General features: G+C 50.7%; 1 protein-coding gene across 2 annotated transcripts in view; it reads left to right on the top strand.

Moving 5' to 3' along the window:
• Nucleotides 1-13782, top strand: part of ZBTB7C (zinc finger and BTB domain containing 7C) — a 384349-nt gene that overhangs the window by 212314 nt on the left and 158253 nt on the right. The window contains exon 3 of one of the 2 annotated variants that reach the window (XM_018039559.1): nt 13208-13266. The gene's annotated coding sequence lies outside the window, so the exon portion shown is untranslated. Of the gene's footprint in view, nt 1-13193; nt 13267-13782 lie in introns of those variants that run through there. The other variant, XM_018039560.1, reaches the window with a different exon arrangement.

Raw genomic sequence — 13782 nt, 5'->3', positions numbered from 1 at the left:
GATGCTTTAACCTCTGAGCCACCAGGAAGACAGTGGATGTGGCAACGTGAAAAAATGAAAGGCAGAAGTGAGTCCAAAGCCCCATTCTTAGGGGGAGTGTGTACGACTGTGCCTCAGTTGGACACACGATCAAAAATTTCAGCCTGGAGTGATTGAAGGACAACTCTCAGACAGTTCCCTGACTTCACCTCTCTTCTCAGCCAGTCTACCACAGATGCTGGAAATTGCGTCATTAGAAACTCATCTCTGTGTAAGAAGTTCCCATGACATTTGGCCATTGCTTGTCGCTAAAGCAGAAGGCCTTAGTTTGCCAAATCCTTCCTGGACAGCTGCAGCAAGAGGAGATTTGAAGTGTGGGAGGGGAAGAGGGGAGAAGTATCCGGAGGAGGGGGGCACTTAGCACAGGTGTGGAGGTGGGAGAAAGAGAACCAGGTGAGGACTAAGATGCCGTGGGGTAGGGGACAGTACCAGGTCCTTAGTCCCCAGAGTGCTAACCTTAACCTGAGTCCTGATAAGCGGAGCACTAGACACTCTCTGTGACTCGGTTAGCTAGCTTGCCAAATTCATCAGCTCGCTCCATCCCTCTGACTGATATCCACAGCTGGAGGAACACTTGGGGCAGGAAGGCAGCTGTCCAAAATGTCCACCGTGTCTGCTCCCACCAGCTGAGCTGAATGCTTTCCTAGAGGCAGCTGGCTTACTTCCCAAACCTGTTTATGCCAGTGGAACTTGCTATTGTAATTATGCAATTTAATTAAGTATTATACAAACCAATTAAATCCCATTGCTAAAAAAAGAAAGAAATTGTTTCAATGAAAACTTGGTTGAAAATTTGGAAAGACTCAAAAAGAAAAAAAAAAACCAACAGTTCATTTTATTTAATAAAAAATTGCTGTTAAGTTAGATGTGGATGAAACAACTAGGAAAGGTTGGGGAAATAGTCACGAAATTGAGGGATACTTTTGCATTCAGATTATTTTGCCAGTGTATTTAGCTTCTCATTCCATTTAAGAAAACCATACTTAGAAATAAGTGTGATTTATGCCAGAAAGACAATCAGAACAATTACACTCAGGAGATGTGAAGGTGAAGAAACATCTTGGCTTTATATCCAAAGTTCACTGAGTGAATATACAAACATGTGAGATGCTAAAATGTTTCAGCTCACTGACTAATCATCTCAGCTAAGAGGGCTTCCTGCATAGCTTATTTGTGGTGGGCTTCATCTCCTGGACACTCACTCCCACTCTTCTGACTCAGAGGCTGGTATGCAGGGCGAGATCACACTTATGAGCCACAGATGCTTAGTTGGCCGGGTTTCCCAAAACTGGCAGAATTGGGAGAAGCCTGGGAGAAGCCAAGGAGAAGCAGGGAAAAAAAAAAAACAACAACAACTGAGGATGGCTTCAACCTGGATCAGCCCCTCTGCTGCCTCCCAGCTGTCACCCAGCGGCCTGAGCAGTAGGTCCAGCCTACACTGAACTCTCCCCAAATGATGCCCCCCCACCCCACCCTGAGAGAACAGGGAGCAGGGTGACTCCATCCGTGAGACTCAAGCTCAGAGGCAGCTGCTGTTTGGGTTCTTTATCTGCCCTCACGGCTCACCTCTGGCCTCTCTACACACACCTTCTCTGGCCACACCTGCTCACTCACTGCCCTGGTTATGCTTGACCACTCCCACCTATGGCTGTTTGCTAAGAGTCTCTCTTTCTAGACTGCCCTTTGCCCGGACTCTTCATATCTTCCCCTTCCTTCAAGCTTCTGCTTACTGTCTGTTGCCTCCAGGAAGCCCTCCCTGATTACCCACTGAGCTTACTGCAGGTACCGCCCTCCTGCACTTAGTCTTGACTGCTTTCTCATCTTTCCAAGATGTGGGGCAATTTTAGGTGCTGGGGAGAGGTTCTCACCCAGGTTCAACCCAACACCTCTCCTGAGCTATGAAATTGGAGTTCTTCTTGAGACCCTTTCTGGATTTTATTTCAGACACTCCCACTTCACAATCACCACCCTGTAGGACTGCACAAATTTCACCAGTAAAGCCCCCAGAGTGGACATAGAGATTCAGGAATATTTGTCCTGAAAAGTTGATGTGGGAGAACCACGAACTTCCGACGGGCTGTAGGACAGTGGGTTCCATCCCTGGGTCCCCAGTTCTCAAGGGAAAGTTGTAGTTCAGTTCAACTCGGTTCCTTCAGTCACTCAGTTGTGCCTGACTCTTTGCGACCCCATGAACTGCAGCACGCCAGGCCTCCCTGTCCATCACCATCGCCCGGAGTTCACTCAGACTCACGTCCATCAAGTCAGTGATGCCATCCAACCATCTCATCATCTGTCATCCCTTTTTGCTCCTGCCCCCAATCCCTCCCAGCATCAGAGTCTTTTCCAATGAGTCAACTCTTCACATGAGGTGGCCAAAGTACCGGAGTTTCAGCTTCAGCCTCAGTCCTTCCAAAGAACACCCAGGACTGATCTTTAGGATGGACTGGTTGGATCTCCTTGCAGTCCAAGGGACTCTCAAGAGTCTTCTCCAACACCACAGTTAAAAGCATCAATTCTTCGGTGCTCAGCTTTCTTCACAGTCCAACTCTCACATCCATACATGACCACAGGAAAAACCATAGCCTTGACTAGACAGACCTTTGTTGGCAAAGTAATGTCTCTGCTTTTCAACATGCTATCTAGGTTGGTCATAACTTTTCTTCCAGGGAGTAAGCGTCTTTTAATTTCACGGCCGATTCTTTCAAAAACCTTTAAATCAGAGACTTCTGTACGCAAGGCCCTGGGGTTGGGGCAGGGAGGAGTCAGGATGGGCGGGGCCGGAGATGAATGACACGTGATGGCACCTCCCCTCAGAGCGCTTGAGCAGGTGGGGAAGATGACCACGTGCCCGAGGAGCTGAGACGGTGATGCACAAAATGGCGAGGGGTGTGGGGTGTCCGGGCAGACTTCTTACAGGGAGTGAGAGCTGGGGAGACCTGCGGGGAAATCGGAGGGTGGGCCTTCCAGGTGGGCGGGTGGCCAGGACAGTTCTCGTACTTCACACAGATGCGCGTGGCGCTTCCAGCGGCCCTGGTGCGCCTGGCGGCCTCTGTCGGGGATCGCTTCTGACGCCTCCTGGGAGGGGAAGCTCGGTGGTTGAGGAGACAACTTTTTCTAAGTCGGGCGGTGGGACTTCTCTTCCAGGGAAGAGTTCTGACTGAGCTTTCCCAGGCCCCAGAGGTTGGTTGACACTGCTGGAGGGACATGTCGTGGTTGGCCTGGGACGGCCGCTTTATGCCCACTGTCCTCCGCTGACTATGAACAGTGTCCGCTTTCATTCTCAAAATGCCCTTGTTTGGATAATGAAACGGCGTGTCCGTGCCGGGGAGAGTGATGCGGTGCTGAGGGCAGTGATGCGGCCCCGGGGGAGCAGGGGCCGCAGGGGACAGCTCTGGAGGCAGCCTTCGCCAGGTGCCCCCCTCCTGCTCTGGGGGTCGCCCCTCCCCTGTCCAGACAGCCGCTACACCACGCACTGCCTGGATCCTACTGGCCACCGTACCTGCAGGGACAGAGTCACCTGCAGGTCTGTCCTTCGCGTCATTGAGGTGCAGAGTAAACAGCGAAGTCTGAAAATAAAAAGTCAAGTAAGTCCTTTCCCGGGGAATCAGTCTTTTTCTTCCATCTGAAAGGGGGCTGAAAGCATCTTTTTCTCTGAGAGAAAGCGTGCTCGTTGCTCAGTTGTGTCTGACTCTTTGCGACCCCATGGACTGTAGCCCACCCGGCTCCTCTGTCCGTGGAATTCTCCAGGCAAGAGGACTGGAGCGGGTTGCCATTTCCTTCTCTAGGAGTTCTTCCCGACCCAGGGATCCAAGTCGGGCCTCCTGCATTGCAGGCGAACTCTTTACTGTCTGAGCCACCAGAGAAAGCCTGATATTAGTTATTCCTATCACACTGGACACCAGGTGAGATAGAACTTCCTGGAAAGTAGGTTTAGATACAGGGAGGAGCATGAGTGATAGGATGCAGGGCCCCAGGACAAGGGCAAGACCCACACAGGCAGGAAAAGTCACCAACGGGAAGCCTGTGGTCAGCGAAGACGGAGCAGGCCCGCCTCCGGGTCCGCGGTGTGGAGCTGCGAATGCCGCCTTTGCCAGCCTGATGTCCATCCCCGCGGGGGCTGACGAGGCAGCCTTGCTCCCAGGGACCTCCGGTTCCCCTCCCCACACACGTGCCCACACCAGCCTCGAAATCCCAGCCCCACTAGGCAGCGGAACCAGGCCGACAGGCAGAGTGGGCAGCCCCCGCGGCCCCAGACCCCATCAGCCAATGAAGTCAGGCACAGTGAACCTTCTTATTAAACCCACGAGACTCCCTTCCGCCCCTCGGCCCCTGCGGGAATTCTGCGCTGAGATGCCTTCTTCAGGAGCCCTGCGGACATGAAGGCTTTATCACGCTTTCCTCCTTATGTTACAGAAAGAAAACATTTTTCTCCAGATTTAAACCGTTGTTTAATATTACAGCGTCAAATATTCTCTATCATCCCCCTGCGTCTACTCAGGTTCTGCTGAACTTTCACCATCCTGCTTCACGAGCCAGAGAGCATGGGGAAGGACCCCCTCATTGGGCGCCCTCCTCCTTCTTACCCTGGCAGTGTGGGCAGGGGCCCTGGGGGCAGGGGCCTGAACAACCTTTCCCTGTTCCTCAGGCCAGGATTTGCTGGCAGCCCTGGCTCGGATTTGCCCAAGCCCAGGAACGCTTCCCTGAGGCCAGACAAAAAAGAAAATGTGTGTGACTGAGCAGTTGGACTGGGGCTGGGCAGCCTGACCAGAGAGATTAGGCCTTTGTTCCTTGGACAGGCTCTGTCGCCTCCCCTATCCCAGGCCCCAAGCCCCAGCTTTAGCTTCGGCTCTCTGGGCTCAGCCCTTTCTCTTCCTTAGGCTGTTTTAAGGTTCTAGGCCAAGGTCGCCGAAGTTCAGACTTCCAAGGGAGCCATCATCCCCCCAAAGCAATGACTGAGAGGATTTGGTTGCCTTGGAAGACACTGTTCTCCAGGGACACACACACACTTTCCCGTCCCCATCTCCCCACCCCTCTCTCCTTCTCTCTCAATCAGAGCAGACTATCCTGGTCTGGTGCCCTGCGGGCTGGACCTCAGCTCATGGGTTTCCCCAAGGTGCCTGCACGGCAGGCCCTGGGGCCAAGGGCCACGCTACTGCCCTGCAGGCTGCTTGGCAATGACCACACACACACACATTTTCCAGCCTTTCCAGGGAAAAGCAGGGAAATGTCCATTTGTTGAGTGGGCTCTCAATGCCAAGCAACATCACATGTGCAAGTGTGTCAGGGGGAAGCCCCTCTGAATGTGCTCCCAGGGTTGGGAAAGTGGCCTCCGGACCAAACGCAAGGTCTCCCCTAAGGTGTGGGGGGGTGCTGCTGTTTATTCTGTTCAGGAAATACTCAGGAGTTTGCTGGAGGAAAGGGAGGCTTACCATCAGATTCTTTCCTTTCATGGGGAAATAAAGAGGCATGCAAGTAATCACTGTTGAATTTAAGGAATGTTTATCGAGCACCTACTATATCGGCTGTTGGGGGTGGAGGAACAGTAAAGGCTGGGTGGAGTCTGGCTGTGGGCACGGGCTGGGTCTCTGTTTGACTCCCTTGTAGAAGGCAGTGGTGGTGAGCCTGGCACAGGGCATGTGCTCAGGAAGAGTGAGTTAAGTCTTAGTCACTGCCTGGCAGGCAGAAGTGTCCCGGTTGCTGGAGTCCGAGCTTCTGTTTGCCTCACCAGCTGGGCGGGGCAGGGGGGGCTCTTGCTGGCCTGCCCCCTTGGCTTTCCGAAACAGTCTCTAGCACTTTGGACAGGCGTGGTTGTACTTCTAGTTGGAAGGACCGTGTTGGTCTCTGGACCTTCCTCCAAGACCCCAGGGTGGCACCTGGTGGCCCAGTGGGGCCCAGTGATGGGGAGTAGTGTGTTTTGGGTTGGTTGTTTTTTTAGCTAATAGACTATTTTTTTTTAGAACAGTTTTAGGTTTATAGAAAAATTGAGCAGAAAGTACAAAGTTCCCATATACCCTCTTTCTTCCCCTCCCTCCAAGTTTCCTCTGCTATTATTATCTGGCATTAATGTGGTACATTTGTGATAACTGGTGAACCAATACTGATACATTATTTTATTTGTTATTTTATTGAAGTATATTGTGTTTGCTTCAGGTATGCAGCAAAGTGATTCAGTTACACATACATGTATGTATATATGTATGTATATCTATATTTTTTATTCTTTTCCATTATAGTTTATTAAAAGATACTGAATATAGTTCCCTGTGCTATATAGTAATTCTCTGTTATTTGTCTGTTTTATATATGATAATGTGCCTCTGTCAATCTGTTGATATATCATTATTAACTAAAGTCCGTAGTTTACACTAGAGTTCACTCTGTATCTTGTACAGTTTTACGGGTTTTGACAAATGTATAAAACCATGTGTCTGCCATTACAAGGTCACACAGAATGGTTTCACTTCCCTAAATCCCCCTGTGATTCACCTGTTCATCTGGTCTGTCTTCCCTCTGGCAACCACTGATCTTTTTCTTATCTCCATAGTTTTGCCTTTTCCAGAAGGTCGTATGCTGCTAAGTCACTTCAGTCATGCCCGACTCTGTGCGACCCCATAGACGGCAGCCCACCAGCTCCCCCGTCCCTGGGATTCTCCAGGCAAGAACACTGGAGTGGGTTGCCATTGCCTTTTCCGGAAGGTCGTATAGTTGGAATCATATAGTATGTAGCCCATTCAGATTGGCTTCATTCACTTAGTAATATACATGTAAGACTCCTTGATGTCTTCATAACTTGATAACACATTTCTGTTTAGTACTGAGTAATATTCCATTGCATGGATGTACCACAGTTTATGTCTCCATTCACCCACTGAAGGACATCTTGATGGCCTCCACTTTTGGTAATTATGAGTAAAGGTGAAGGAAGGTGAAGTTGCTCAGTCGTGTCTGACTCTTTGTGACCCCGTGGACTGTAGCCCTACCAGGCTTCTCCATCCATGGGATTCTCCAGGCAAGAATACTGGAGTGGGTTACCATTTCCTTCTCCAGGGGATCTTCCCGACCCAGGGATCGAACCCGGGTCTACTCGCATTGGAGGCAGCCGCTTTAACCTCTGAGCCACCAGGGAAGCCCAATTATGAGTAAAGCTGCCATAAACTTCTGTGTGCAGGCTTTTGTGTGGACATAAGTTTTCAGCGCCCTTGGGTGCTTGCCGCATCCTATGGGAAGAGCATGTCTGGTTCTATAAGGACTAGACAAGCAAGATGGACTGTCTGTGCCGTTTTATGACCTCAGCGTGGTTAATTTACCCACATAACACAGCCTCTGAAGGATCCTGGGAAGAGAAGCCCCTACCTCTCTGTCACCATAGACCTCAGCTGACCCACGCTAGCGACAGCTTATCAGCCCAGGCGTCTTCTCACCAGGTGCTGGGCTGCCACCAGCCCAGCAGCACTTCCCATGGGAGCACAGTCAGTGCTCATCCATGTGCTGGGCTCGAGCTAGGAGCTGGCACTTAGCAGTGAGCACACAGTCTGCATTCCCCAAAGGGGCTGACCTCCCAGGGGAAAGCTGGTCTCACCGTCCTCACCAGAGAACATAGATGCCGCACCTGGTGCCAAGCGTGTCCCACTTGCTCATTTCATCTCTGCTTCAGCCCCAGGAGATAGGAGGTCAGTGCCATTATTCTGCCCATTTTGCTGGTGAAAATCTAAAGCAGAGAGAGGTTAAGTCACTTGTCCAAGGTCACATAGCTGGTCAATGGCAGGGTCAGTCTGGCTCTAAACCCCAGAGCATTATGGCCTCCTGGGAGCTGCAAGGCCCTGCAGCAGAGACTAGTGACCTCCCTGTCCCCTGAGGGCACCTCTCACAGCCTCTGTCCCTCCCTGTGAGGTAGAGCCAGTCACTTCAAAGTCATTCCCAGGGTGGGGTGGGGGAAGGTGGAGTCCGCCTGCCGCCATCCAGCGTCAGACAGCCCCCTCCCAGCCCCGCGTGCTTGCTGAGGCTGCTATGGGGCTCAGGGTACACAGGACGCATGGGAACCCTCCCACCACCCACTGGGTGTGTGCAGGCCCCAGGCTGGGAGTCTGGGACCCATGTTCTGCTTCTGGTCCTGTCCTTGGTGTGACCTGGGGTGAGCCATTTGCCCTCTCTGGACTCAGGTATCCTGGTTGTGAAGTGAGGGGTTTATAGGGTTGCTCTAGCATGGACATTTGATGTTTTTCAAAAAGCCGTTAGAGACCCTGAGAAGAACAACACCAATTTTCTGTCACATGTTGACTGTAAGTGCTGTGGCAGTTCTTAGAAGAGAAAGGTTAGTGCTGATTTAAAAAAAGAAAGAAGGAAAAAGATTTCATGAATTTGCATCAGCTCTCAAGGCAGCATCTCTGCAAAGGTGCTAGCGAGAACAATGGTGTTTATCCATGAGCAGAAAGGTCACAAGGGGCCAAGGTCATGTCTACATCAGGCTCTGACCTGTACCCTCGGGTGCAGGGGCCTCCTCCTCTAGGGTGTCCAGGGCCAAACATGGCCTGACCCACAGGCACTGTTTCATTCTGGGCCTAGACTTACATGGTCCCCAAACCATGCAGTCCTGTCTGGTCCCTTCTGGCTGATATCATGCAGGTGAGATTTCATACTAAACTCTCAGGCCTTGAAAAGGTTCTGAGTCCTAGGACTGGTTTAAGCAAGGATGCTTGTGAGCTGGATGCTTCTGAGAAGGTCACTCAGCTTCTCTGTGTTTCCATCTTCCTGACTGTACAGTGCCGCGGAGGGAGTTTGCAAGCAAGGACCACACCTTCTCTTGTGTGCATCCCCATAGGTAGCAAAGACCCTGAAATACTGCCAATGCTCAGTAAACGGTTAACTCTATCCCACCTGCCAGACAGGTATGTGGGAAAACACTTTTTTAAATTATAAAGCATCACACAAGTGTTAGCTAATATTAATTAATATTGGAGTTAGTCACTCAGTCGTGTCCAACTCTTTACGACCCTGTGGATGGTAGCCCACCAGGTTCCTCTCTATGGGATTTCCCAAGAAAGAATTAGAGTGAATTGTCACTCCCTTCTCCAAGGAATCTTCCCGACCCAGGAATCGAACCCTGGTCTCTAATGTTAGTACGAGCATTAGGCTGTTAGTCTCATAGTTCTGAGTCACACCTAGTCTTCCTATTGCTACTGAAAGCCAGGAGCAATCAGAGAAGAGGGCCTAGATGTTTGTGGCCACACATTTGCAGACATATGTGGGCCTCCCACCTTCTCAGTGTCTGTACGCTCAGGGAGGAGAGAAGAGGGGATGAGAGTGAAGAAAGGGAGGGAGGTCAGACTGCACAGCCTGGTCAAGGGCCAAGCATTTCTACGCATGACAGCAGGCTGGAGCCAGACCCCTCGGCACCTTGACCTCTGGTTCCGTGTCTCCTTGGGGAGAGCCAGGCGTGCGCTCCCTGCAGAGGTCTGGCCCTTGACAGACAGCGCTGACTCGTCTTGGAGCCAAGGGCTGGGGAGACGGAGCCTGGGTGATGACGTCCTTTGGCCCATTTCCAGCCCTTCCCAGAGATTCGAGGAAACAAGTCATTAGTCTGGAGTGTTCCTTAATGAGAGCAAGGTAGTCAGATTGTTGGGTTTGAGAGCCCCCAGGTCAGGGTCCAGGAAGGCACCTGAAATCATTAAGGACCTTTTGCTGGCTGAGGGGCCATGAACTTCAACTCTATTTCTCCAGAGGTGAAGACGTGCCCAACATTTGGGAGGATGGATGGGGTGAGGGATGGATAACTATTAGCTTGGAAAGTTGATAGCTTCACATTCTCACCGCAGACCATAATTGTGGGAAGGGACCTTTGTGATCACTCCCTTAACTAGCAAAGGAGAAGACCAAGGCTCAAAGAGGGAACGAGGCTTGTCGGGAGCTCCGGTCAGACTCTTCTTGTCTCACAAGCCTGGATTTTTTCAGGTCTTTATTAAATTGAATTTGTTACAATATTGTTTCTGTATTCTGTTTGGTTTTCTGGCCACTGTTGAACCCTACATTGCAAGGCAAAGTCTTAACCACTGGACTCCCAGGGAAGTCCTAATCCTGGATGTTTTCTCCCTTTTTTTTTCCCTCGTAACAATATTTTTTGAGGCCTAAAGCACGTTCCAAGAAAAAAAAATCAGGATACAGAAAAAAAAAATTATCCATGCTATTTATTCACTCTCACTCACAGAAGCTGTTAGCTCTAATGACCTTTCCAAATTAATAAAATCTGTAAATGTTCGATTGTTTATCGCACACATTGAGTTACACCTCTAAGTGGCTGGAGGGACCCGCTCGCCTGCCTGGAGTATCTAGCTTGAGGGTTCTGCAGCCAGCACGTATGCTCTGCACCTCAGGCAGGGAGCTGTGCCTGGATTCCCTGTTAAAGGAGGCACAGCCGGTTTTCCCTCCCAGAGATTTAAGGGAACAGCACATGGTGCGCTCAGAGCCTGTTGCAGACAAAAAATGACGATCCTGGTCCAAAGGTCCTTCCAGAGAATTTAGGGGAGAGACAAACCTTTCAGACATGATTATAGAATCGTTCCCAAATAAATGCTTGATGGTGGCTTTGTGACGTTCGCAGAACGTAGATCCACTAGAAAGGGTCGGATTTGGTTTGGTGGAGGCCACAGGAAACGGCTTTCTGGGCAGGCAGCATGGGTGAGAAGGAGCCCGTGTGCCTGGGGGAGGAAGCCGGTCTCGGGTGTGGGGGATGGGCCCGGCTGGGTGGAAGGGGTCCCCACTCTGGGCAGTGATGGAGTTCGGACTCCGTGAAGTGGGCACAAGGAGATCCTGTTTCTTATGCTCAGACACCTGCATCCGTGATGACGCTGCATGAACACCATGTTTGCAAGCCATGGGGTCCCTGGCCGAGTCACACAGCCCAGTTTGTCCTTGAATGAGAAAAGCTATTTTACCACAGGAGGATTTTTTTTTTAAATTATGGTAAAATACGCATAACATTCGGAGAAGGCAATGGCAAGCCACTCCAGGACTCTTGCATGGAAAATCCCATGGACGGAGGAGCCTGGTGGGCTGCAGTCCATGGGGTCGCAAAGAGTCAGACAGGACTGAGCAACTTCACTTTCACTTTTCACTTTCATGCATTGGAGAAGGAAATGGCAACCCACTCCAATGTTCTTGCCTGGAGAATCCCAGGGACAGTGGAGCCTGGTGGGCTGCCGTCTATGGGGTCGCACAGAGTTGGACACGACTGAAGCGACTTAGCAGCAGCAGCAGCATGGATAACATTTACCATGTTAACCATCTTTAAGTGTATAGGTTAGTGGCATTGTTTGTTCACATTGTTGTGCAGCTATTGCTACCATACATCTCTAGAACGTATGGTTTCATCTTCATCTTCCCCAAATTAGACACTAACTCACCATTCCCCAACTCCTGGTAACCTCTCTATTCTACTTTCTGTCTTTATGAATTTGACTGCTCTGTGAGTGAAGTGTGAAAGTCGGTTCAGTCGTGTCTGACTCTTTGCGACCCCATGGACTGTAGCCTGCCAGGCTCCTCTGTCCATGGAATTCTCCAGGCAAGGATACTAGAGTGGGTAGCTGTTCCCTTCTCTAGGGGATCTTCCCAACTCAGGGGTCGAACCCAGGTCTCCTGCATTGCAGGAGGATTCTTTACCGTCTGAGCCACCAGGGAAGCCCGGATACCCATATGAGTAAAATCATACAGCATTTGTCCTTTTGTCTTATTTTCACTTACCATAATGTCCTCTAGTTCTTCCATGTTGAAGGATATATCAGAATTCCCTTCCTTTTAAGTCTGAGTAACATTCCATCATACATGTGGACCGCATTTTATTCACCCATTCATCCAATGGACTCTTGGGTTTCTCCTGTCTCCTGCCTGTTGTGAGTGATGCTGCTATGAACATGGGAGTGCGACTATCTGTTTAAGTCCCTTGCAGGACGATTTTGAGCTTTTAAAAACAAGTGCTTTGGGTTTTCAAATCATCAGGGGTGATCAGCTGACCCTCACTGCTATCACTCCATGAGGAACAGATTGTCAGCCTGCTGTTTCCCACGCGTGAAGACTCTTCTGCCTTGAGCAGAGCTCTTCATTACCCTCTGCCAGGGACACAGATTACAGGCTGGACTCTGCGTGCACGCGGCCTTTCCCCACGCCACACTAAGCGGCTTCCGTCTGCGTGCTAGCCAGTGTCAAGGCCTCTTTGCCTTCACTTCTTATCCTGAAATGCATCAGTCATGTTGAATTTGTCCCTCACTGAGGGAGCAGATGTTCTGCACTCTTGCTTGGTAAGTTCTTTCTCCTACCTTCTAAAATGTATTTAGCCACGATCGTAAAGGCCACGGGAAATCACACAGGCACAGCGCTCCCTTCTGGTCCTATGTCCTCCCCACCTCCTCCAAAAATCTCTCCGAACATTGCCGAAGAACTAAAAGACATCCTGTCTTGAGGCGTCACTACCGCTGGCCATTAAATTGCCTCTACAGATCCCAGACTCACTTAAAATACATTAAAGTAGTGACATGCTCAAGCAGAGAGGCAGGAGAATGCACAGTTCAGGTTGGCATTGTCATTAACTCAAGTCTTTGGTGTCAACTCCCTCCCGCACCGAACGTCCTGCCTGGCCCTACAGTCAACCTCCGAAATGCATTTTCTGGCCTTTGTTGGTTTGTGTCAGCTCTTGAACATTATTTAAATGTAGTTTGGGGCCCATGCATGCAATTACCATTGTGTTATTATTCAGAACCAGATTGTTAAGATTCAGGCAGCTGTACAAGGAGATGCCCTGTGCTGTGAGGTCCAATTTAGGAGGGCCTTCCGAGCTGGCGCGCAGGGTTGCTAGGCAACCCCATGCTACAGAAGAGGAGGCCTCACTCCGAGTGGGAAGAAGCCCAGCGCCTTCAGGGAATTGGAGGCAGTGGTCAATCTGAGACTGGCATGGCGCCGGGGAGGGGGAGGGAGGCGACGTGGGCCGAACCCACGGCCGGAGGAGGGGGGATCTTGCCAGGGGCGCCCACCCAGCTAGCATGCGGTGTTCCTGGGAGGGGAGAGTGCTGCTGGGAGTGAGAACACAGAGAAGGTGCAGAAGCCAGAGGTCGGCCAGGAAACTGCTGAAGGATACCCAGAGCAGATGCTAATATGCTTCTCCATCCCTTTCTTCTCTTTGCAGGAAATGAGCAGGTTTGCACAGAAACTGCTGGCCTGAAATTTAAGAAGACGTGGTCGCTTGTGAGTCTGAATTTTGCTTTCTTCGGTCTGTGGTTTGACAGTGTTCCTGGGAAGTGGGTGGGTTTCCCCATTTGGGAAAGGGAACGTGACCTGGATGAAGTTGAGCTTTTGGTTCTTCTGGAAGGTGCCTCTGGCTGGGTGGGACTGGACCCAGGGACAGAAGGCTGTGAAGGCTCATGGTCTGAGCCCTGGCTCTGCCCTCTGAGTGGAGGGTGCCCACTGGCTCATGATCGGGTCGATTGGTATGTGAGGAAAGCCGGACTCCTTTGGTATGAGGATGATGTGTGTTCTTTTTTTTTTTCAATTTTTTGCCTTGGGGCCGCAAACAGTTTGCACAATTCCAAGTTTGCTGCTAGGGTGATCTTATTTAGAACAGTAAACTCTCATACAAGCCATTTAGCAGTGTGTTAAACTGAGAGCAATCATATGACCCTGTCCATTACTCAGTCTGGGAGTATTGTTAATTCACCAGATGCCTGGTACTATCTGGTGGCCCTGAGAAATACAAGAGAGGCT

This window comes from Capra hircus, chromosome 24 (assembly GCF_001704415.2).
Source record: "Capra hircus breed San Clemente chromosome 24, ASM170441v1, whole genome shotgun sequence".
Lineage (NCBI taxonomy): Eukaryota > Metazoa > Chordata > Mammalia > Artiodactyla > Bovidae > Capra > Capra hircus.
The sequence above is the reverse complement of the archived record's forward strand: the minus strand, read 5'-3'. Positions and strand labels throughout refer to the sequence as shown.